This window comes from Elephas maximus, chromosome 26 (genome assembly GCF_024166365.1).
Source record: "Elephas maximus indicus isolate mEleMax1 chromosome 26, mEleMax1 primary haplotype, whole genome shotgun sequence".
NCBI lineage: Eukaryota > Metazoa > Chordata > Mammalia > Proboscidea > Elephantidae > Elephas > Elephas maximus.
The window spans coordinates 26,961,684-26,985,563 of record NC_064844.1 but is presented as its reverse complement, the minus strand read 5'-3'; the positions used below and the strand labels follow the sequence as shown (position 1 = coordinate 26,985,563).

General features: G+C 38.0%; 1 protein-coding gene across 2 annotated transcripts in view; it reads right to left on the bottom strand.

Annotated features, from left to right (window-relative positions):
• PRKD3 (protein kinase D3) overlaps nt 1-23,880 on the bottom strand; it is a 105,479-nt gene that overhangs the window by 65,696 nt on the left and 15,903 nt on the right. Inside the window, exon 2 of one of the 2 annotated variants that reach the window (XM_049870609.1) lies at nt 15,977-16,054. The exons of the other annotated variant lie outside the window; for it this stretch is intronic. The gene's annotated coding sequence lies outside the window, so the exon portion shown is untranslated. The remainder of the gene's footprint in view (nt 1-15,976; nt 16,055-23,880) is intronic. 2 annotated transcript variants of the gene reach the window in all.

Genomic DNA, 23,880 nt, shown 5'->3' with positions numbered 1-23,880 from the left:
CAGTAAATCATATGGATCACTGATATTGTTTTGACCAAACTAGAAGTACTGAATAATGGAAAACTGGAGAACTGAAGAATACACATATCAATGAAAGAAGGAACACAATACTAAAATAATCAATGTATGGCTTGGAAAAACAAATATAAAATAATTTTCTTGATAAACACATGTCTTAGTGAATTTAATACCGGTGTTATTGAGAGATCCTGTTGCAAGTTAAAAAAAAATTGCAGGGAGTATTGTTGTTAGTTGCCTTGAAGTCGATTATGAGTAATTGTCTTTTAGTTATCTAGTGCTGCTGTAACAGAAATACCACAAATGGGTGGCTTTACAAACAAATTTATTTTCTCACAATTTAGGAGGTTACAAGCCCTAGTAGAGGGTGCTGGCTCTAGGGGAAGGCTTCCTCTCTGTTAGCTCTGGGGGAAGGTCCTTATTCTTTGGCTCCTTGACGATCTCCAGGTGGCACGGTGTCTATCCTCTCCCCTCTCTGCTTCCTTGACAGCTTATTTAATCTCTCTTATATCTCAAAAGAGATTGACTCAAAATACACCCTACCATAATCCTGCTTCATTAACATAACAAAGATAACACATTCTCAAATGGGATTATAACCATAGGCATAGACGTTAGGATTTACAACACATATTTTGGGAGGACACAACTGAATCCATAACACTCATGATGATCCCACTTGTGCAGAGCAGAAGTGCCCCACAGGGTTTTCAAGGCTGTGACCGCTCAGAAGCAGATACCAGGCTTGTGTTCCCAGGTACCTCTAGGTGGGTTCAAACTGTCAACCTTCCGGCTAGTAGTCAAGCACTTAACCAACCATTTGCACCACCCAGGAACTCCTACAGGGAGTATTAAAGACATTTATTTAAAATAAACATTTACTTATCATATGCTAGAACACCTTTGATTGGTGATGATGAGATATAAAATAATTTTCTAGGCTAGCAAATATTTTCATACTAGGTTTACGTATATAACTGACAAATTACAGAGTTCCTAGGGGAAAAAAAAGTAATAATTAGCCTGTGAAAAAGATTTGTTATTCTCAATTATTACTAATAAGTGTGTTTGGTAAGATATTTAGGAATTATCTGAAAGCAAGAGTCAGAACAGAATGAAGTGAAAAAAAAAATGTGATCAGAAAAAAAGCAAGAAATGATTAAATGTTGCTCTCAAACATCAAGAAAACATTGTGGCTGAGCTTCAAAAACATTAGGAAGTCTTGAGGCATGGGTATACTCAAGAGAAGCACCTAAACAGATAAATGAAATAAACCATAAGGACACACTTTGAAAAATCTAAACATACCCAAAACACAAACCAAACCATTGCTATCAAGTCGATTCTAACTCACAGTGACCCTATAGGGCAGACCAGAACTGCCCCATAGGGTTTCCAAGAATGTAATCTTTACTGAAGCAGACTGTCACATCTTTAGTGGCTGGTGGGTTCAAACCACTGACCTTTCAGTTAGCAGCCAAGCACTTAACTGCTGATCCACCAGGGCTCCTACACGATTATACCCAACCTCCCCCAAAACAAAACAAACTAAAATTGAATCTACAGGGATTGGTTATTCATGCTTTTTAAACATTTTAAAATTTAGAAGAAATTCTAAAATTAAAATTTTAAAATTTTCAAGCAGTAGTAACCCTTTCAAACAATGTCTCAACTATGGCCGCCCACTGGAATGACCTGTGGAGCTTCAAATGAACAAATAAATGAGCCAAGGTACTTAAAAAAATACCCCAGGTTTATGATTAAATTCTGGAGAACAGGACATAGGCCCCTGAATTTAAAATTTGATATTATTGAATATATTTATTACACATACTCTTTTTAGAAAAATAGGTTTCACTTTTTAGAACAGTTTTAGATTTATAGAAGAAATAAGAACACAGAACAGTGTTCTCATATACCCCACACCTTTATTATTAACATTGTATGTATGGTACAAATGTATATAAACATGGATATATCTTTCTCTCATTTTAAACAAATAGTGGGACACTATAAACGCTATTCTGCTTTTTTTCACTTAACAACGTATTTTAGATATCATTCCATAACAGTGTATAAATAACATTCTTATTTTTCACAGCTGTGTAGCTTTATTTTACCAGTTCCCTACTGACAGGATAAGGTCGAGGGGTAAAACTAAAGACAAACTACCGAGTTCAAATGCTGAACAATTTACTAACTGTATAACCTCAAACAACTTACTTAACCTCAGGGTCCTCATCTGTAAAACAGTACCTACTTCATAAGATTGTCATGAGAATTAATAGACGTAAAGACCATAGAACTCCTAACAAGTTTTGGGTGGATTATGAATCTTCACTGTTATTATTTTTAATCTTTTGTTATTACAAAAAATGCCTAATAAACAATCTTATACACACATATTTCTGCACTTTTTATGTATATGAAACCTTCCTAGAAATGGATTTGTTGAGCCAAAGAACATGCACATTTGGAATTTTTACATACTTCCAAATTGCTCTTTATAGAGGCCATACCAATTTATACCTCCATAGGCAATATATTAAGAGTGCTTGTTGCTTGCACAGCTTCTTTTATACTGTTATTATCAAACCTGTTGATCTTCACTAATCTCTTAGGTGAAAAATGGTATTTCAGTGTAGTTTTAATTTGTACTTCTCTTTTTATTTGTTATCCACCACTTGTCTGTCAGTCTGTCATACTTGTATGTTGCTGTGATGCCAGGAGCTATGCCATTGGTATTAAATACCAGCAGGGTCACCCATGGTGGACAGGTTTCAGCGGAACTTCCAGACTAAGACAGACTAGGAAGAATAGCTTGGTGATTAACTTCCAAAAATTGGTCAATGTGTCAAATCTAATCCCTGAGATGGTCTCTACATTCAAGTGGGATGTATTCAAGGTCGCACTTTGGCTCTCATGGACTTACTTTGATTTTCATCTTCAATTTGAACTTGCAATTAACGGTCTGTTCTGCAGTCAGCACTGGCTTTGTCTTGAAAGATATTAAGCTTCTCCACCACGCCTGATATTTAACAGTACATACGCTGAATTTTTCAAAATGATCTGATGACAGTAAAACATACTCTTGTAGTTTCCTAAGGCTGTCATAACAAACTACTACCAAACGGGAGCCTTTAAAGAACAGAAATTTATTATCTCATAGCTCTAGAGGCTAGGAGTGTAAATTTAGGGCATGGCAGGGCCATGCTCTCTCTGTCCACTATAAAGATCCTTCCTTGTTCCTTCCGGTTTCTGGTAGACCCAGGTACTTGCTGGCATTCCTTTTAGATGCATCTTCACTTGGCATATGCATTCCCCTGTGTCATGTTGTCTCCTTGTGTGATGTTGTCTCCTTGTCTGTTCCCCTCTCTTATAATAAACCACTCCAAAGGGATTAAGACCTACCCTACTCCAACATGGCTTTGTTAAGTTACATCTTGAAAGAAAGAACCTATTACCAAACAAGGTCACATTCACTGGTACAGGGGTTAGGACTTCAACTTATCTTTTTAGGGAATACAATTCAATCCATAGCACATACTATACAGAAAAAGGGAGCTTCTACAAGTGTGGTGCAGTGAATTACTAAATATAACCATTTTACCCATGGTCTTGTGACTCCCACAAAATGATTGGGTGGGGGCTACGCAAATAAGGTGCTTGTGGTCTACCAAGAGGACTGGACAGCCCGCTAATAATGCAAATAATGCGCATGGAACCCCTGCAAGCGTGGGATCATACAAACAAGGTGCATAGAACCCTGATGAGGGACTGATCAGTTTTGTCATCCCACTAGGCTTAAAAGGACAGCCAATCCCAGCCAGAGCAGAGAGGGGACTTCACTACCACCAGAAGAACCTGAAGTGGAGAGTGTTTTTTGGACCCGGGGTCCCTGGGCTGAGGCTCTTCCAGACCCAGGAGACAGAGCTGTAACATTGGAGAAGGTGCAAGATAGCGAGCAGCAATGGCAAGCATGGCAGAGAAATGGCAGCAGCAGAACCAGGAGACCAGCGGGACACAGTGCAGTGGGCTTCCCAGCCCACGAAGAAAGGCAGCTACAGTGTGTGTGCCGACCCATGGATTGGAAAGTTGAGCGCATTCGGGCAGGAGGCTTCTGGCGGAGTGGGGTGCCTCTGGAACTTACTTGGAAGAGCTAAAGAGCTTTGTAACACTTGCCCAAGCAGGGCAGAGGTCAGGCTGAGGGACCAATGGGCTGAGAGAGAGAGGCCTGCCTGCAGGCACAGCCAAGAAGCTGTCCTGACCAAAGAACTGTACCCTGAGTCATTCCTGATCCTGAATTGTGATCTGTTACTTCCCTAATAAATCCCATAATCATGAGTATGGTCTGTTAGTTCTGTGAGGCCACTGCAACAAATTATCAAACCCAGCAGAGTAGAAAGTACCGTGGGACAGATGGCTGGTATGAGAACTGGTAAAAAGACTGGATGGTGTGGAGGTATGTCTGCCCTCCACTTCACAGGAATCAACCTTGGGCTGACGACACTGATCTATGGTGATTCTTCTTCCTACTCCTGAAGTGAAATGAGGAGGTCTAACGTTGCCAAGCCACTTTTACACCAAGATAATGGCTTGTTTTCCTATGCCAGACTTCGGCAGCATAAAGAACAAAAAACAACACTTTTTTTCTTTCAGTTGTAGAATTTTACTGCTGTTTTCCAGGAGCACAGGGCTCAGGAAAAATCTAACACTGTCTGTGTTCAGGGGTTAGAAAAAACCACCAGTCCAGTGATGTATAAGTTGCTTGCTGAATATGGGTTGGGCCAAGCCCGATAAATGGTGCTTGGACAGAAAATAGTAGCCTGTGATGCCAAAGATCAAAGCCTTTGTGAGCAGCTTCAAGTTCAGCCCTCTTGTAACAAAAGAGGAAGCACGGTTGTTTAATTTTAAAGGAAGAAATATTGTGGCAAACTGAGAAAAGTCAATTCTTGATTACATATGTTCATCTGCTAAATTCACCATTAAGGCAAAAAAAAGGGTGGGGGGAACTTTTGTATTATTTCTGCTTTATATTTATCCTTCCAGAATACAAGTCTTACTCAGTAAAATGGTGTATGTGCATTCTAAACATTCTATTCCCCTGGCCAAACAAAAGATAAAAAAGGGGGGAGGGGAAAGGTTACTTGTGAACAGAGAAGCTTAGAAGAGCAGCAGAGGTGGTAACATCCTCAGTAATTGTACTTGTCACTGGCTATTTAGCTTGTTCCTCTAGGGCAATGGTTCTCCACTGGGGAGCGATTTTGGCCCCCAAAAGCCATGTGGCAATGTCTGGAGTCATTTTTGGTTATCACAATTTGAGAAGAGTGCTATTGGCATCTAGTGGGTTCAGAGCAGGTATGTGGCTTAACATCTTACAATGCACAAGACGGCCCCCTACAACAAAGAATTATCTGGTCCAAAATGTCAACAGAGTTGAAGCTGAGAAACCCAGCTCTAGGGAATAGAGGAGTCAAGAGTACAGAAGGCTAGAACTTGTAGAAGGAAGCTGACAACCTTCTGAAAACTAGCCATGCCCATATTTCCTTCCCTAGCCTACCTCAGCCTTGACTGAAACAGGAAAGAGGAAATGAAAGAAACGGCAAAAGTGCTACCAGGGTGGAAGCAAAGTAAACATTATAAAATAAAAAACAGCTTTAAAGTGGCCTTTTTCCAAATTTTTCCTCAACCTTTCCTGGATTTGCTTACCACAGACTGTGCCCTGTCCCATGCTCTTTGCCCACTTTTGCATTAAAGATGGCTTTAAGAAAACCAAGAAACAAAAAAGCAGATCGTTTTATCTATTTTTCTGTAACTACTTTCTAGAAGTTCATTTTTATGCTATTAACTTACACTTGCTATAAATAAAAGATTCCAATCCTTGTAAGTTCCTTCAAGCAGCACTATATTTTCAGTTCTTTAAAATGTTAGATGAGATGGGAAGCTTTCAAGTTTCTCTTCTACTTGGTCAAATTCAATTTTTCTTTGTTAACAAAATCACTTCAGAACGTAATATTATCTGAGCAAATAATTGAACACTATGTATTTTTTGAGTTCTTGGGTGGCGCAAACAGTTAAATGCTTGAACTGAAAGGTTGGGAGTTCGAACCCACCCAAAGGCACCTTAGAAGAAAGGTCTGGCGATCTGCTTCTGAAAGGTCACAGCCGTGAAAACCCTACGGAGCACAGAGCTCTACTCTACAATACATGCGGTCATTATGAATCAGAATCAACTCAAAGGCAACTGGTTTCTGGTTTGGTATGGATTTTTTAATAGGAGTATGGGTTTTATTCTAAGAATAATGGGAAACCACTAATCATTTCTGAAATAATTAAAAACCATTTTAATGTACATTTAATTTACTTCAGAAAGTTTCTGAGTTATGATGAGTACACTAATCTCAATTATAAGTTTGATAACTTTGTTGTTGTTAGTTGCTATTGAGTCGATTCAGACTCATGGTGACCCCATGTGTGCAGAGTAGAACTGCTCCACAGGGTTTTCAAGGCTGTGAGTTTCAGAAGCTGATTGCCAGGCCACCTCTGGGTGGCTCTGAACTGCCAACCTTTCGGCTAGTAGTTGAGTGCGTAACCATTTGCACCACCAAAGACTCCAATGATAACTTTATACATACACACAAATGTACATATACATATATATTTACACACACACACACGGAACTACCACCCACATCAAGATATAAAACATTTCTAACACCACAGGTTTCTTCATATGCATTTATTTTGAGAAGTTGAATACTGATGTCATTTTAACATTTGATTACAAGTAAATCTTCATAGTAAGTCTTTTAAAACACAAACCAGATCACAGTAAATGAGCTGCATGAGGGCAAGGGCCTTATTATGATTTCCCAGCACCTCAAACTTAATATTTAGCAGGCACTTACTCAAAATATTTTTGTTGAATACTGAACAATGGTAACTAATTTAGCACTAATAAATTTCCCAGAAATGTAACATTAACAGCATTTTTTAGGAGAGTTTTTAACTGAAGAGAAGAATCTCATGACTGTTTCTATATACAGGCATTGAAGGCATTACAGTGTAGTTGAGTCAATGAGAAAATTACCCTGTGGACTCTGAATTTATTTTTAACTTTTACCATTAATCTCCAACCAAGAATTTTCTAGATATAACTATCAGAAAACTGCTTAATTTAACGTCTGCCTGCTTCTCTTTGACACAAACTAGTGCATATTTGAACATTCTTTTTTCATTTTCTTGTTTTGAACTTGTTTCTGAATTTATATGTCTTTAACGCAAACTTTCTGAAACCTTTTGTCCTAGTCAAGGTCTTAACCTGAACATCCAGAATTAAAAAAAAAAAAAATCTTTCCACTGCAAGCCTGCAGATAAGTAAGGCTGCCTGACACTGTTTTGGCAGGACAAAAATGTGGGGGTAGGGTAAACAGTAGGATGTCGCCAAGCCACTGCAACACAGCTGTAGCAGAAAGAATGGGGCAGAAAAAACAACGCAGAATGACAGTGGTTTCTAGAAAACAAAAGATACAGCTGGGGTTTTCGCTCTACTTTGGCAGGACCTGAAAATTACATCCAACCCTTGTCTACAGAGACAATGTATTCAGTCAAGGAACAAACCAAAATCACTCCGGAATTAGGTTACATAAGTAAACAGTCTTCAGGCCTAGTGTCATGTAAATGGTCTAAACTAAAAACAAATGTTTTAAATCAGCTAAAAGCAGGCAGCTTTAGTCATCAGAATAATTTCAATTTTGGTAAATACCATTACAGTTTAAAATGAATTGCTGTCTGCCAATTTCCTTTCTCACTCCAATTATATCCACTATGTTCAGCAAACAGATTAACACAGTAGCAGTAGCATCAGAGAGGTATTTTTTAAACCTCTTGGCAATATGAAAGCAAGTTGGGAACATTCTTTTAGTCACTGTCTTAGTTATCTAGTGCTGCTATAACAGAAATACTACAAGTCAATGGCTTTAACAAAGAGAAATTTATTTTCTCACAGTCTAGTAGGCTAGAAGCCCAAATTCAGGGTGTCAGCTACAGGGGAAGGCTTTCTCTCTGTCGGCTCTAGAGGAAGGTCCTTCTTGTCAATCTTCCCCTGGACTAGGAGCTTCTCCGCACAGGGACCCTGGGTCCAAAGGACGCACTCTGCTCCCAGCACTGCCTTTTTGGTGGTATGAGGTTCCCTACTCTCTGTTTGCTTCCCTTTCCTTGTATCTCTTAAGATAAAGGTGGTGCAGGCCATGCCCCAGGGAAACTCCCTTTACATTAGTGTTACATCCCACCCTAATCCTCTTTAACCGCAGGCAGAGAATTATTATTTATAGCACATAGGAAAATCATAAAATGGAGGAAAACCACACAGTTCTGGGAATAACTGCCTAACCAAGTCCACACATATTTTTGGGAGACACAATTCAATCCACGACAGTCACTATGCATCAGGCATTTCGGGCATTGTGCAAAACACTTGATACATGCTACTTATTTAATTTCCTCAAAACTCCTAAAAAAAAGTAATTCCAGTGCTCTAATAAAACAAATGCTTGATCTCTATTTTTTATAGTTTGTTATATGCTAAATAAACACTAAAATCAAAAGGCAAGGCCAAAGCCATGTTACCGTGTTGCCAGACTGCTGTACATGCTTTGGTATTTACTGAATTTTAAGACCACTCCAGGACTAATGAGCATTACTATTTTCTGAGCACCAATTATGTGCCAGACACTGTATTAAGGGCTTTACATTTAATCAGCATAATTTTATATGGAGGTAGGTATTATTATCCTAACTTCACAGATGAAAAACCCAAGAATCAGAAATTAAGTGACTTGAAGAGAGCCTATAATCAGAAAGCAAGAAAGTGGCAGAATCAAAATCTACACTGGGCCAGTTTCCTAGATTCCAAAACTCTGCTCTGGGATAATACACTCTGCCACCTCTCTCCTGGATTATTCTTTGAAAAAGAAAGAAGAAATACATCAATTAAAAAAAAAAAGAGTACAGATTACAAAGATAATGTTATCCTACCACTGGGGATCCATTAACGAACAGCCATCATGAAGTGGGCCAGGCTTCGTCTGGTCTGCTCCCTCAGCTTTGACTTGCTCATTTGTGACTTCTCCTGCAGTGTTCTCCTAGCAGTGATCTGACCAGCAAATTTCTCCTTGGCTTAACTGCAGTTCTAACTGCTACTGATTTGCTTGCCTTCTCAGTTCTCCCGATTGCCGGTCCCACCAGTTCTTTGGGTTTTATCAGTAAAAGTGCACTCCCTTCAGCTAGTGTCCCTGGGTGACACAAGCAGTTTGTAATTGGCTGCTAACCTAAGCTGGTGGTTCGAACCCACCCAGCAGCTCTGTGGAAAAAAGATTAAATGCTACATAGTAGTTCTATTCTGTAACACATGGGGCTGCCAGAAGTTGGAGTCGGTTTCCTGTGTTGTTAAGTTTGCTTTATAAATCAGTATAAAGATATAGGAATCTAATACATGTAAGTTAATCTACATTCATTATTTAACTATATTTAAACTCATAATGGAAAATGTGTACCATTCTTAAAAGAACAAACACAACTGTCCAAGCAACTAGAAACCCTATTGAAAAGCTCTCAAGTCACAATTCACATCTAAAAGATTTTGATCTAAGAGATATTGATATTTGCTAACTAAGACCATACAATAGTACTAACAGAGAGAAGTTTTAGAAATTCCATTTCGACATCAGTTGAAGTCAGGGTTTCTAATCTCAGCACTACTGGCATTTTGGGACAGATAGTTCTTTGCAGTGGGAAGCTGCCCTGCGCACTGCAGAACGTTTAGCAGCAGTCCTGGCTTCTACCCACCAGAAGCCAGTAACACAGCTCAATTGTGGCAACTAAAAATGTGAGCGGACACTACCAAATGTCCCCTGGGGGACAAAATCACTCTAGTTGAGAACCACTGGTTTAACTTGATCTTACACATTAAAATTAGATACTGGAACTGTAATATCTGCCAATAAAATAGTACAAAGTCCTAACCTTACATTCTTATGAGAACAGGAAAAACTTAACTGGTGTCCTCAGGGAGTGAATAACTTTGAGAATTTTACAGCATTCTAGAAGAACCTGGCCTTTTGCACAATCTTAGGAACAAACAGCTCCACAAAACAAATACCTAATAAATAAATCAAGATAAATATCTAAGCTAGTGGGAGCAGCTTCAGCACAACTGAGGTACTGATACATGAAGCAGGATGGAGCAGAATACCGGTGCTTGTTTAGCTGATCATTTCATTCTGTTTTCAGCTCAAATTTCATCATTTCATCTATGAAAGGAACTACTACCACAAATTATTTATAGTATCATATTTTTAGTGGTAAGAGCAAATAGAACGTGTCATTTAACAAATGTCTACTCAGTGTAAAGCATTTCTGGGGACAGAAAGAAGAATACGACAGTACTAATTTTAATGTAATATAAATGTTGGAAGAGTTTCAAAGCTCTGAAAAAGGAAGCTTATGTTAATAACAACAAGAGAAACTCCACCCCGCTCCACCCTTGGATGTGTCAGGAAATTGGATGAAATTCAAAAAGTGACCACTTTTAGTCACATCCAAGTTTTAGGCAAAGCTCAACTATAAATGATCAATTTGCTACAGAGGTGTTTTCTTGGGAAAAAAGTCTCAGAGTATATGTCTTGTATTATCCTTGTTAGAATTTGATATAGTGTTTAAATTATTATAGGCCTTGAGTCATAAATGTTACTTCTCTATTTCTATGAGGTTTTACCACCTCCTGTATACCTCAAAGATCAATTTGTCCCCTAACTGAACACATAACACCTAATTTGTATTTATTTTGTTGCTAGTACTTTGAGCATTTTTCCATATACTTGTTCATTAATTATGTGTTCCTCTTACCAATATAGAGACTTGGCAGCGCAGTGGTTAAGAGTTCCGCTGCTAACCAAAAGGTCGGCAGTTTGAATCCACCAGCCGCTCCTTGGAAAACCTATGGGCAGCTCTACGGTGTCCTACAGGGTCACTATGCGTCAGAATCAACTCAATAGCAACGAGTTTGGTTTGGCTTTTCTTATCAGTACAAGAATTCGTTACACAAAGAAGATATTTTTCTAAAATACTTGCTGTAACATTTCCTCAATCTTATTATACTTGTTTTTATTATTTTTTATGTATGTAAGTATTAAAATTTTAAATAATCATTTCTGTAAACCTTTCCTTTCCCTTGTGGTTCATTTTACTGACCTGGAAGTGAATTAATCCATCCTCCAGAAGTTTGATAAATACTCAATTGTATTTTATACTAATCTTTGTTTGATTCGAGTGCTTATATTTAATTTTAAATCCCTCTAAAGTTTATCTTCATGCCAGGTATTAAGTGGAGGTCTATAATGCCCCTTCAACTGCTTAACTCATTTTCTAAACTCCATTTTTTTCTTTTCTTTTATTGTGCTTTAGGTGAAAGTTTACAGCTCAAGTTTCATTTCTCACTCAAAAATTTAGACACATATTGTTTTGTGACATTAGCTGCAATCCCCACAATGTGACAGCACACTCCCCCTTTCTGGCCCGGGTTCCCTCTGGCCATTCAACCAGTTCCTGTCCCTTCCTGGCATCTTGTCCTGCTTTTGGACAGGAGCTGCCCATTTGGTCTCATATATCAGATTGAACTAAAAAGCACATTCCTCACCCATGGTCTTTTTTTTTTGTTTTACAGTCCTGTCTAGTCTTTGTCTGAAAAGAGAGCTTTGAAAGAGTTTCAGTTCTGAGTTAACAGTGTGTCCAGGGGCCACAGTTTCAGGAGTTCCTCCAGTCTCTGTCAGACCATTAAGTCTGGTCTTTTTATGTGAATTTGTAAACTTTGTTTTTTGAGAAATGATTCCCTTTTATCTCTCATCCCTCTTTTGGCATCTTCCTAAAATGTGCCACGGGTCTATCTCTTCCTGTTTATGTAGTGTATAATTTGAATCACTGTAGCTTTTCTCTCCCCCTTTTATTTTTCAGAATTTTTACTTAATGCTCTTGACCATTTCTCCCCCCATATACACTTCAGAATAACACTGTCAGGGTAAAAAGAATATGCATAAAATGCAGAAATGTCTCCATTTCATTGTATTAGATGTAATAGTCTAGGGATGCAAAAATACAGAAAAGGATGCTCACCCATGAATCTCAATAACAGTAATTAAATGACTAGTTCAATCAGTAGAACTCAAAATTATATGATTCTGGAGTCACAACCAAAATCATCATTAATACAAAGAACCACGTGTCCTGAGGGATATAACATACTATGAAATTCTAATACAGAAATCACAGGTTTTCAGGAGCCAAAGACTGCACATGAAATAGACATGTGCAGCCCCAAACCAAGGACCAAATAAATCACTAAACTGATATGCTATTAACCTTTAATATTCTGCACCAATAAAAAGGAGCATTAGCAGAGCTAAGAGAAAACTATGAATCTATAGAAATAGAAAATACAGAATCTCTATTTCCATACCACTAGGCTGTTACAAAGGAGACCTGATGGTACAATGGTTAAGCACTTGGCTGCTAACCAAAAGGCTAGTGATTCAAACCCACCCAGTGGCTCTACAGGAGAAAGACCTAGTGATCTGCTTCTGTAAAGGTTACAGCCAAGAATACCCTACAAGAAATTTTTACTCTATCACACGGGGTCATTATGAGTCAGAATCCACTCGAGGGCACCCAACAACAAGGTGTTACATCTCATATAATGAAGTTTAGACATTCCTGCCATTGTATGCACATTCCTAGGGATTAAACTGCCAGAAAGCCTATACAGAAACTATAAAAGCATAGGAACAAGTTAATTAAAATGATATAAGAGCTTTTGATATCACAAGAGGGGCATGAAAACTACGAGTACATAAATACCTCCACTAGGGAAAAAATGGTGGTTAAAAGTATTTAGTGATAATTCAGCCACATGGGTCAAGGAAGGAATCAGAAAATAGACTGTCTTCTATACAGTAGAAAACAGATTATGATATATGTGTATAATCCACAAAGCACAAAATCAAAAGTTATCATAAACTTAACAAATAATAGTAGCTTTTAGTCATTTCTGTATTGTCATAACTAATTTTAATAAACATTCAGCAGAGAAGGGATTCCAAAGTTCAGTGGTCAAAATGGTTTTTTTCTTTGTTTTTTTTTAGTTTGGAAACCACTAAAATCAGATTAATAACATTACTGATAATTAACATTTATCGTGTAATCACGTATATATACGTAAAAAAAAAAACCCACTGCTGAGATGATCAGGTATATACTACACACAAAACCATCAGAAACCAAAAAAAAAACCAAACCCATTGCACTCTAGTCAATTCCAACTCATAACAGCTCTACCAGACAGAGCAGAACTGCCCCATAAGGCTTCCAGGGTACGGGTGGTAGAATCAAACTGCCCAACTTTTCGTTAGCAACCAAATGATTAACCACTGGCACCACTGGGGCTCCCAAAACCCTGAGACATGAGTATTATTAGCACCCTGCGGCAATCTCTTAGTTGTCCTTCCCCCCATTTCAAGACAATAGACGTTGACAGTGGCAACTTGTCAGCAGAAACACCTTCCCCTTCTTGTCCAGCTGCCTCAGTCAGGCACATTTCATATCTGTGGTGCCTCAAAACATCATTCTGTGCCGCATTAACACGCACCCTTGGATTTATGCCCAGGGGCAAGTGTCCCCTTTCGCTACCCTCCCCCATGCCTCCGGTGTGTGTCAGAGTAGAACTGTGCTGCACAGGGTCCTTAACAGCTGATTTATCAGAAGCAGATCATCAGGCTTTTCTTCTGAAGTGCCTCTGAGTGGACTCGAATCTCCAACCTTTTGGTTAGCAGCCAACTGAGTTAACCATTTGCACCACCGAGGGGCTCCTTACACTTCTTCAACCTGCTACCAATAATTGGGATTGAAAGCAGTTTAAAAATAATGCATTAATTCAAATGTGGTCATAGTACAAATCAGAAGCAATTCAAATGCAGCTTTTCCTACTGTATTATGTATTTCCATCTATTATTGAAATATTTGTTTAAGGGAGAATCTGGATTAAATATAAAAAAGATGAGGAAGGAGGCAAACAAGGTATTTCAGAGAATTTTGCAAGGGTGGCAAAACAAAAGGCAGGAAAAAGACCAAAAGAAGCATTAATGAATACATAGAAAAAAGGAAAAGGAAATACAATAATGAATAAGGAGAATATCAGAAAGAGAAAACAACACAAATGGTAAGTCAATACAAAAAAAACGGAAAAGCAAAAATAAAATACCTTGGAAAGAAATTAGAGAAGATCTGAATAAATGAAAAGACACCCTGCATTCAGGGATCGGAGGACTTAATATTGTTAAGATAGCAGTACTCCTCAAATTGATCTACAGATTCAGTCAATCTCATCAAAATCCCAGCAGGCTTTTGCAGAAACTGACAAGCTCATCCTAAAATTCATGTGAAAATGCAAAGGCAGAATGACCAAAACAATTTCGAAAAAGAAAAACAAAGTTGGAGAACCAACACGTCTAGATTTCAAAACTTAAGTGTAAAGTCACAATAATCAAGACAATGCAGTACTAGCATAAGGATAGATATACAGATAAATGGAATAGAGCTGAGAGTCCAGAAATAAACCCTCTCATCTATAGTCAGATGATTTTCAACAAAGGTGCCAAGACAATTCAACAGAGAAAGAACAGTCTTTCCAACAAATGGTTTTGGGACAACTGGTTACCACATAAAAAAAAAAAAAATTTTTTTTTTTTTTTTTTTTGCAAAAGGAAAAATTTGGACCTGTACCTCACACCGTATACAAACTCAAACTGCATCCTAGACCTAAATATGAGAACTAAAACTATTAAACTCTTATTAGAAAGCACAAGAGTAACTCTTCATGACCTTGGGTAAGGCAATGATTTCTTAGCTATAACACCAAAAGAACAAGCGATAAAAGAAAATAAATGGCTAAATTAGACTTTGTGAAACCTAGAAATTTTGTGCTTCAAAAGGCACAATCAAGAAAGTGAAAAGGCAACGCACAGACTAGAAGAAAATATTCACATATTAAACATCTCAAAAACGATTTGTATCCAGAATATGGTGCAGCGGTTAACAGCTCGGCTGCTAACCAAAAGGTGAGCAGTTCAAATTCACCAACTACTCCCTGAAAACCCTGTGGGGCAGCTCTACTCTGTCCTATAGGATTGTTACAAGTTGGAATCAATTCAATGGCAACGGGTTTATCCAGAATATAAAAGGAATGCTTACAAATGGACAATAACAATTTTACCAAACATAAAAAAGGTTATAGGATTTGAAGAGACCTTTGTCCAAAGAAGACACAGGAATGGTCAATAAACACAAGACAGTAAGTTCAACACCATTAGTCATCAGGCAAATGCAAATCAAAACCACAATGAAATACAATTTCATGTCCACTAGGATGGCTGTTTCAATTCATTTTGAAATGGAACACATAAAGATTGGTAACCTAGGCATTAGTGAGCTGAAATGGACTAGTACTGGTCATTTTGAATTGGACAATCATACGGTCTGCTATGCCAGGAATGACAACTTGAAGAGAAATGGTGCTGCATTCATTGCCAAAAAGGACATTTCAAGATCTATCCTGAAGGACAATGCTGTTGGTGATGTGAGGAACACCAGTTAATATGACTATTATTCAAATGTACATACCAGCCACTAAGGCCAAAGATGAAGAAACTGCAGACTTTTACCAACTTCTGCAGTCTGAAATTGATCAAACATGCCATCAGGATGCACTGATAATTACTGGTGATTGGAAGGGGAAAGCTGGAAACAAAGAAGAATGATCAGTAGTTGGAAAATATGGCCTTGGTGAGAGAAGCGATGGCAGAGATCGCATGATAGAATTTTGCAAGACCAACGACTTCTCCATTGCAAGTACCTTTTTTCACCAACATAAACTGCGACTATACACGTGGATCTCGCCAGATGGAATACACAGGAATCAAATCGACTACATCTGTGGAAAGAGAAGACGAAAAAGCTCAATATCATCAGTCAGAACAAGGCCAGGGGCCGAATGCAGATCAGACCATCAGATACTCATATGCAAGTTCAAGCTGAAACTGAAGAAAATTAGAACAAATCCAGGAGAGCCAAAGTACAACCCTGAGTATATCTCACCTGAATTTAGAGACCATCTCATGAATAGATTTGACATGTTGAATGCTAATGACCGAAGAGCAGATAAGTTGTGGAATGACATCATACATGAAAAAAGCAAGACATAATTAAAAAGACAGGAAAGAAAGAAAAGACCAAAATGGATGTCAGAAAAGACTCTGAAACTTGCTCTTGAACATCGAGTAGCTAAAGCAAAAGGAAACAATGATGAAGTAAAAGAGCTGAACAGAGGATTTCAAAGGGCAGCTCGAGAAGACCAAGGAAAGTATTATAGTGACATGTGCAAAGACCTGGAGATGGAAAAGCAAAGGGGAAGAACACGTTCAGCATTTCTCAAGCTGAAAGAACTGAAGAAAAAATTCAAGCCTCAAGATGCAGTGCTAAAGGATTCTACAGGGAAAATACTAAATGATGCAGGAATCATCAAAAGAAGATGTAAGGATTACACAAGGTCACTAGATCAAAAAGAATTGGTTGATGTTCAACCATTTCAGGAGGTAACATATGATCATGAACTGATGGTACTGAAGGAAGAAGTCGAAGCTGCACTGAAGGCACTGGCGAAAAACATGGCTCCGAGAATTGACAGGATACCAACTGAGATGTTTCAACAAACAGTTGCAGCACTGTAAGTGCTCACTCATCTGTGCCAAGAAATTTGGAAGACAGCTACCTGGCCAACCCACTGGAAGAGATCCATATTTACGCCTATTCCAAAAAGAAAGGTGAAACAATCGAATGTTGAAATTATTGAGCAATATCATTAATATTACATACTAGCAAAATTTTGATGAAGATCATTCAAAAGCAACTGCGGCAGTACATCAACAGGGAACTGCCAGAAATTCAAGCCAGATTTAGAAAAGGAGGTGAAACCAGGGATATCACTGATGATGTCAGATGGATCCCGGTTGAAAGCAGAGAATACCAGAAAGATGTTTACCTGTGTTTTATTGACTGCGTTAAGGCATTCGACTGTGTAGATCATAACAAATTATGGATAACATTGTGGAGAATGGGAATTCTGGAACACTTAATTGTGCTCACAAGGAATCTGTACGTGGATGAAGAGGCAGTTGTTTGAACAGAGCTAGGGGATACTGCATGGTTTAAAGTCAGGCAACGTGTGTGTCAGGGTCGTATCCTTTCACCATACCTATTCAATCTGTATGCTAAGCAAATAATCCAAGAAGCTGGAGCATATGAAAAAGAACAGGGCATTTAGAGACCATCTCAAGAATAGATTTGAGATGTTGCATGCTAATGACCGAAGACCGGACGAGTTGTGGAATGACATCATACATGAAGACTACAGGAAGACTCCAATACAGGATTGGAGGAAGGCTCATTAACAACCTGTAGTATGCAGATGACACAACCTTGCTTGCTCAAAGTGAAGACGACTTGAAGCACCTACTGATGAAGATCAAAGACCACAGCCTTCAGTAGGATTACACCTCAACATAAAGAAAATAAAAATTCTCAGAACTGGACCAATAAGCAACATCATGATAAACAAAGATTGAGGTTATCAAGGATTTCCTTTTACTTGGATCCACAATCAACACCCATGGAAGCAGCAGTCAAGAAATGAAAAGATGCACTGCATTGGGAAATTTTGCTGCAAAAGACCTCTTTAAAGTTTTGAAAAACAAAGATGTCACCTTGACAACTAAGGTGCACGTGACCCAAGCCATGGTATTTTCAATCACCTCATATGCACGCAAAAGCTGGAAAGTGAATAAGGAAGTCTGAAGAACTGACGCCTTTGAATTGTGGTGATGGAGAATACTGAATATACCATGGACTGCCAAAAGAATGAACAAATGTGTCTTTGAAGTGCAACCGGAATGCTCCTTAGAAGCAAGGATGGAGAGACTACATCTCACATACTTTGGACATGTTATCAGGAGGTATCAGTCCCTAGAGAAGGACATCATGCTTGGTAAAGTAGAGGGTTAGCAAAAAACAGGAAGACCCTCAATGAAATGGACTGACACAGTGGTTGCAACAATGGGCTAAGCATAGCAACAACTGTGAGTATGGTGCAGGACCAGGCAAGGCAGTGTTTCGTTTTGTCATGCATAGGGTCATTATCAGTCGGAACCAACCCGACGGCACCTAATTACAGCAAGGATCCTGCAATTAAAAAGATGCATGATAAGAGGTGCTGGTAAGGAAATAAAGAAATTTGAACTCATATATTGCTAGTGGGAATGAAAAATGGTACAGCCAATTTGGAAAATAGTTTAGCAGTTCCTCAAAAAGTTAAACATAAGAGTTACCATAAAAACCAAAATCAAACCCACTGCCATTGAGTTGGTTTTGACTCATAGCAGCCCTAATCAATGGAGTAGAACTGCCCCATAGAAGTTCCAAGGAGCAGCTAGTGGATCTGAGCTGCCGACCTTTTGGTTAGCAGCCAAACACTTAACCACTGTGCCAGCAGTGCTCCAGAGTTACCAACTCCTTGGAATGGAATTGGTAGGTCCTATGGTAATTTTATGGTAGAGTTACCATATCATCTACCAATTCTGCTCCAAGGTACATACTCAGAAGAAATGAAAACATATGTCCACATAAAGACCTATATGCCAATGTTCACAGCCTCATTGTTCATTATAGCCAAAAGGGGTAAAAAAATAAAATGCACACCAACTGGTAGCTGAATAAACAAAACATATACCCATGCAGTGGATTACTATTTGGCAATAAAAAGGACATGTTATAGCGTGTATTAGTACTTCATTTTGGTTAAAGTAGGACACTACCTAATGATATGTCAATTCTCAAAAGAGAAATAACAGTTCTGAATGTGCATGTGCCTAACGATAAAGGGTCAAAATACATGATACTGACAGAAGTGCAAGAAAAAACAGACAAATCCACTATTAATAGTTGGGGACTTCAACACCCCTCTATCAGCAACTGATAGGTCCAACAGGCAGAAATCAGTATGGAACAGCACCATGAATCAACTAGATCAAACTGACATTTACAGAATACTTCATCCAAAACACACATTCTTTCTCAAATTCATATGGAACATTCAGCAAGACAGACCATGTCTTAGTCATCTAGTGCTGCTATAACAGAAATACCACAAGCGGATGGCTTTCACAAAGACAAATTTATTTTCTCGCAGTCTAGTAGAAGTCCAAATTCAGGATGTCAGCTCCAGGGTAAGGCTTTCTCTGTCAGCTCTGGAAAAAGATCCTTCTCATCAATCTTCCCCTGGACTAGGAGCTTCTTCGCACGGGAACCCCGGGTGCAAAGGATGTGCTCTGCTCCCAGTGCTTCTTTCTTGGTGGTATGAGGTCCAGCCTCTCTCCTTGCTTTCTTTTCCTTTTATCTCTTGTAAGATAAAAGGTGGTGCAGGTTACTCCAGGGAAACTCCCTTTACATTGGATCAGGGATGCAACCTTAGTAAGGGTGTTACAATCCCACTCTAACCCTCTTTAATGTAAAATTACAATCACAAGGTGGAGGACAACCACACAGTATTGGGAATCATGGCCTAACCAAGTTGACACATATTTTGGGGAGATACAACTCAGTCCATGACAAGTCACATCCTGGCCATAAAACAAACCTTAACAAATTTAATAGTATAGAAACTATTCAAAGGATCCTTTAAGACCAAAAAGGAGTTAAATTAGAAATCAATAACAGAAAAATAGCTAGAAAATACCAAAATAACACATGGGTCAATGAAGTCTCATGAGAGATTAAAAAATATGTTCACCTAAATGAAATACAACTTATCAAAATTTGTGAAACAGCAAAAGCAGTAGAGGGAAATTTATAGCATTGAATACATATACTAGGAAAAAAGAAAGATCTAAAATGAATAATCTAAGCTTCCACTCTAGGAAACTACAAAAAGAAGACCAAATTAAATCCAAAGCAAGCAGAAGAAAAGAAATAATAAAAATCAGAGCAGAAATCAGTGAAATTGAAAACAGGAAACAAAGAAAACCAAAAAAATCAAAAGCTTTGGTTCTTTCAAAAGATCAGTAACACTGATAAACCTCTAGCCAGGCTAATCAAGAAAAAAAGGGAGAAGGTAGAATTTATTAATACCAGAAAGGAAAGAGGGGCCATCATAACTGACCCCACAGGCACTAAAATGGTAATAAAGGAATACTGTAAATAACTCTATGGCCACAGATTTGATAACCAAGATGAACCACAGCAATTCCTTGAAAGATATAATCTACCAAAATCCACACAAAGAGAAACAGATATCTGAATAGACCCATACCTATTAAAGAAATCAAAGTAACAATCAATACCCTTCCAAAACAAAAAGTACCAAGCCCACTGCTGAACTGTACCAAACATTTAAAGAAAGAATGATACCAATTCTCTACAATCTCTTCCAGGATATAAAGCAGAGGGAACACTTAGTAACTCATTCTATGCCAAGGCCAGCATTACCCTAATACCAAAATAAGACAAAGAAATTACTAGGAAGAAAAATTACAGACCAGTATCTCTCACTGACATTAAAAAAAAAAAAAAAAAACCCTCGACAAAATAACAATAAATAAAATTCAACCACATATATAAAGAATTATACACCATGACCATGTGGGATTTATTACAGGTATGCATCATTTGAAAATCAGTTAATGTAATTCATCACATCAACCAGCTAAAGAAGAAAAATCATATGATCAAATAAACACAGAAAAGACATTTGACAAAATAACGTTGTACATGGGGTTGCCATGAGTCAGGGGCTGACTCAAAGGCAGCTAACAACAACAATATCACACTTAATGGTGAAAAACTAGATGCTTTCCCCATAAGATTAGGAACAAGGATGTTCCCTCTCACAATTCCTATTCAGCACTGCACTGCAAGTCCTACCTAATCCAATAAGATGAGAAAAGGAAATAAAAGATATACAAATTGGGAAGGAAGAAATAAAACGGTCTTTGCTCACAGATAATATGGTTGTCTATGTAGGAAATCCCAGAGACTTGAACAAAAACAAAAAAACTCCTCTGGAACTAATAAGTGATTAAAGTAAGGTTGCAAGATACAAGGTTAATATACAAAAGTCAACCACTTATATATCAGCAATGAACAACTGGAACTTGGAATTAAAAACATACCATTTATATTAAATTCACTAAAATACCCGAATCTAACAAAATAAGATTTGTATGAGAAAAACTACAAAACACTGATGAAAAAGATCTAGATAAATGGGGAGCTATCCCATGTTCACGGATAGAAAGAGTTAATATTATCAAGATACCAGTTCTTCCCAACTTGATCTATAAATTCAATGCAATCCCAATTAAAATCCCAATAAGTTATTTCATAGATATTGACAAACTCATCCTAGAGTTTATACGGAAAAGCAAAAGACCCACAACTAAAGAGCAAAGTCAAAGGACTGACATTCTCTGACATCAAGACTTACGACAAAGCTAAAGTGATAAAGACAGCATGGTACTGGTCAAAGACTAGATAAATAGATCAATGGAACAGAAGAGAAAGCCCAGAAACAGACCCACACAAATATAGGCAACTGATCTTTGACAAAGGAGCAAAAGCAATTCAATGGAGAAAGGACAGTCTTTTCAACAAATGGTGCCACAACTGATATCCACACACAAAAACTGAATCTAGATAAAGACTTTACATCTTTCCCAATAATTATATGAAAATGGATCATAGACCTAAATGTTAAATACAAAACTATACAATTTCTAGAAGGTAAATAACATAAAAGAAAATTCAGGTGACTTTGGGTTATGCAATGAGTTTTTAGATACAACACCAATAGCATGATCTATAAAAGAAAAACTTCATGTTAGCCTTGATTAAAATGAAAACCTGCTCTGCAAAAGACACAGTTAAGACAGTGAAATGACAAGCTACAGACTGAGGAAAATACTTGCAAAACATGTATTTGATAAGGGGCTTGTATCTAAAATATACAAAGAACTCTTAAAACTCTACAAAATGAAAACAAAAAAACCCAATTAAAAAATGGGCTAAAGATATGTACACCTCACCAAAGAAGATATACAGATAACAAATAAGCATATGAAAAGATACTCAACATCATATGTAATTAGGAAATTGAAAATTAAAACAACAATGAGATACTACTACACATCTATTGGAATGGATAACACCAAATGCTGGCAGGGATATGGCGCAACAGGAACTCTCATTCCTTGCTGCTGGAAATGCAAAATCACAGAGCCACTTTAAGAGGTGGGCAGTCTCTTACAAAGCTAATCATAGACTCTCCGTTCGATCCAGCAATTATACTCCTATGCGTTTACTCAAATGAACTGAAAATTTAAGTCCACACAAAAACCTGGACAAAAATGTTTATAGCAGCTGTATTCATCACTGTCAAAAATTGGAAGCAACCAAGATGTCCTTCAAAAGGGGAACGGATAAACAAACTGTGGGCATCCTTACAATGGAGTATTATTCTGGAACAAAAATAAGTGAGCTATTAAAACCACAAAAAGACATGGAGAAATCATAAAAGATATTTCTAAGTGAAATAGGCCAGTCTGAAAAAGCTGTGTACTGTATTATTCCGGAAAAGGCAAAACTATACTGCTCTAAAAAATAAAGTGCATTTTTTTTTTTTTTTACAGTCAAATACTAGTAAACCTTTTGGAGTTTTGAATGCCAATTCTTATAAAGAAAAACTGGAATCATTTAACTCAGTTTACTATAGCAGGATGCTACTAAGTCTAAGGTTGCGGGCTCAGGGCGTACACTAGCAGTTAACTTCAAGAGAATGGTTATTCTGTGGTTACAGACTGTAGGATATCCTTTACTCGAGGCAGGCATTTATAAATATGCAAGGCTTGGTGAAAGAAAGATAACATGATTAGTCAGAGCACATTAGTTCAAAAGCATAAGCACTTTAGTTGGATTGCTTGAGTTTATTTCAAATTCTTGCTGTTAAAACCAAAAGCAAACCAAACCTGTTGCCCTCAAGTCGACCCAACTCATAGCGTCTCTATAGGACAGAGCAGAATTGCCCCATAGGGTTTCCAAGAAGTGGCTTGGATTCGAACCGCCCTTGAACTGTTTGGTAGTAGTCAAGCTCTTAACAACTGCACCACCAGTGCTCCAGCAAATTACTTAACTCTGTGTTTCAATAATCTATAAATTGAGTTTTCATTAGTACCTGCCTAAAAATGTGCTGTGAAGAATGTATGAAATATGTCAAGAGTTTACAACAGAAAGAGGTGCATAACAATCACTTAATAAATTATAGCTATTATTACTGATTTAAGTCCTCTCCATTATTTAAAAAATATGTATATAAATATTTATTGATGGGGGAATCATAATCTTTATAACTCAAAAGGCAGTACTCCCCAGTTCAGCTGTTAGGTGCCGTCCAGTACGTTCCGACCCATAGAGACCCTATGAGCAACGCAACGAAAACACTGCCCTGTCCTGCACCATCCTCACAATTATTGCTATGCTTGAGGCCACTGTTGCAGCCACCGTGTCAATCTACCTCTTGAGGATCTTCCTATCTTTTGTTGATCCTCTAGCAAGCATGATGTCTTTTTCCAGCTACTGGTCCCTCCTGATAACATGTCCAAAGTATGTGAGACGAAGTCGCACCATCTTTGCTTCCAAGGAACACTCTGGCTCTAC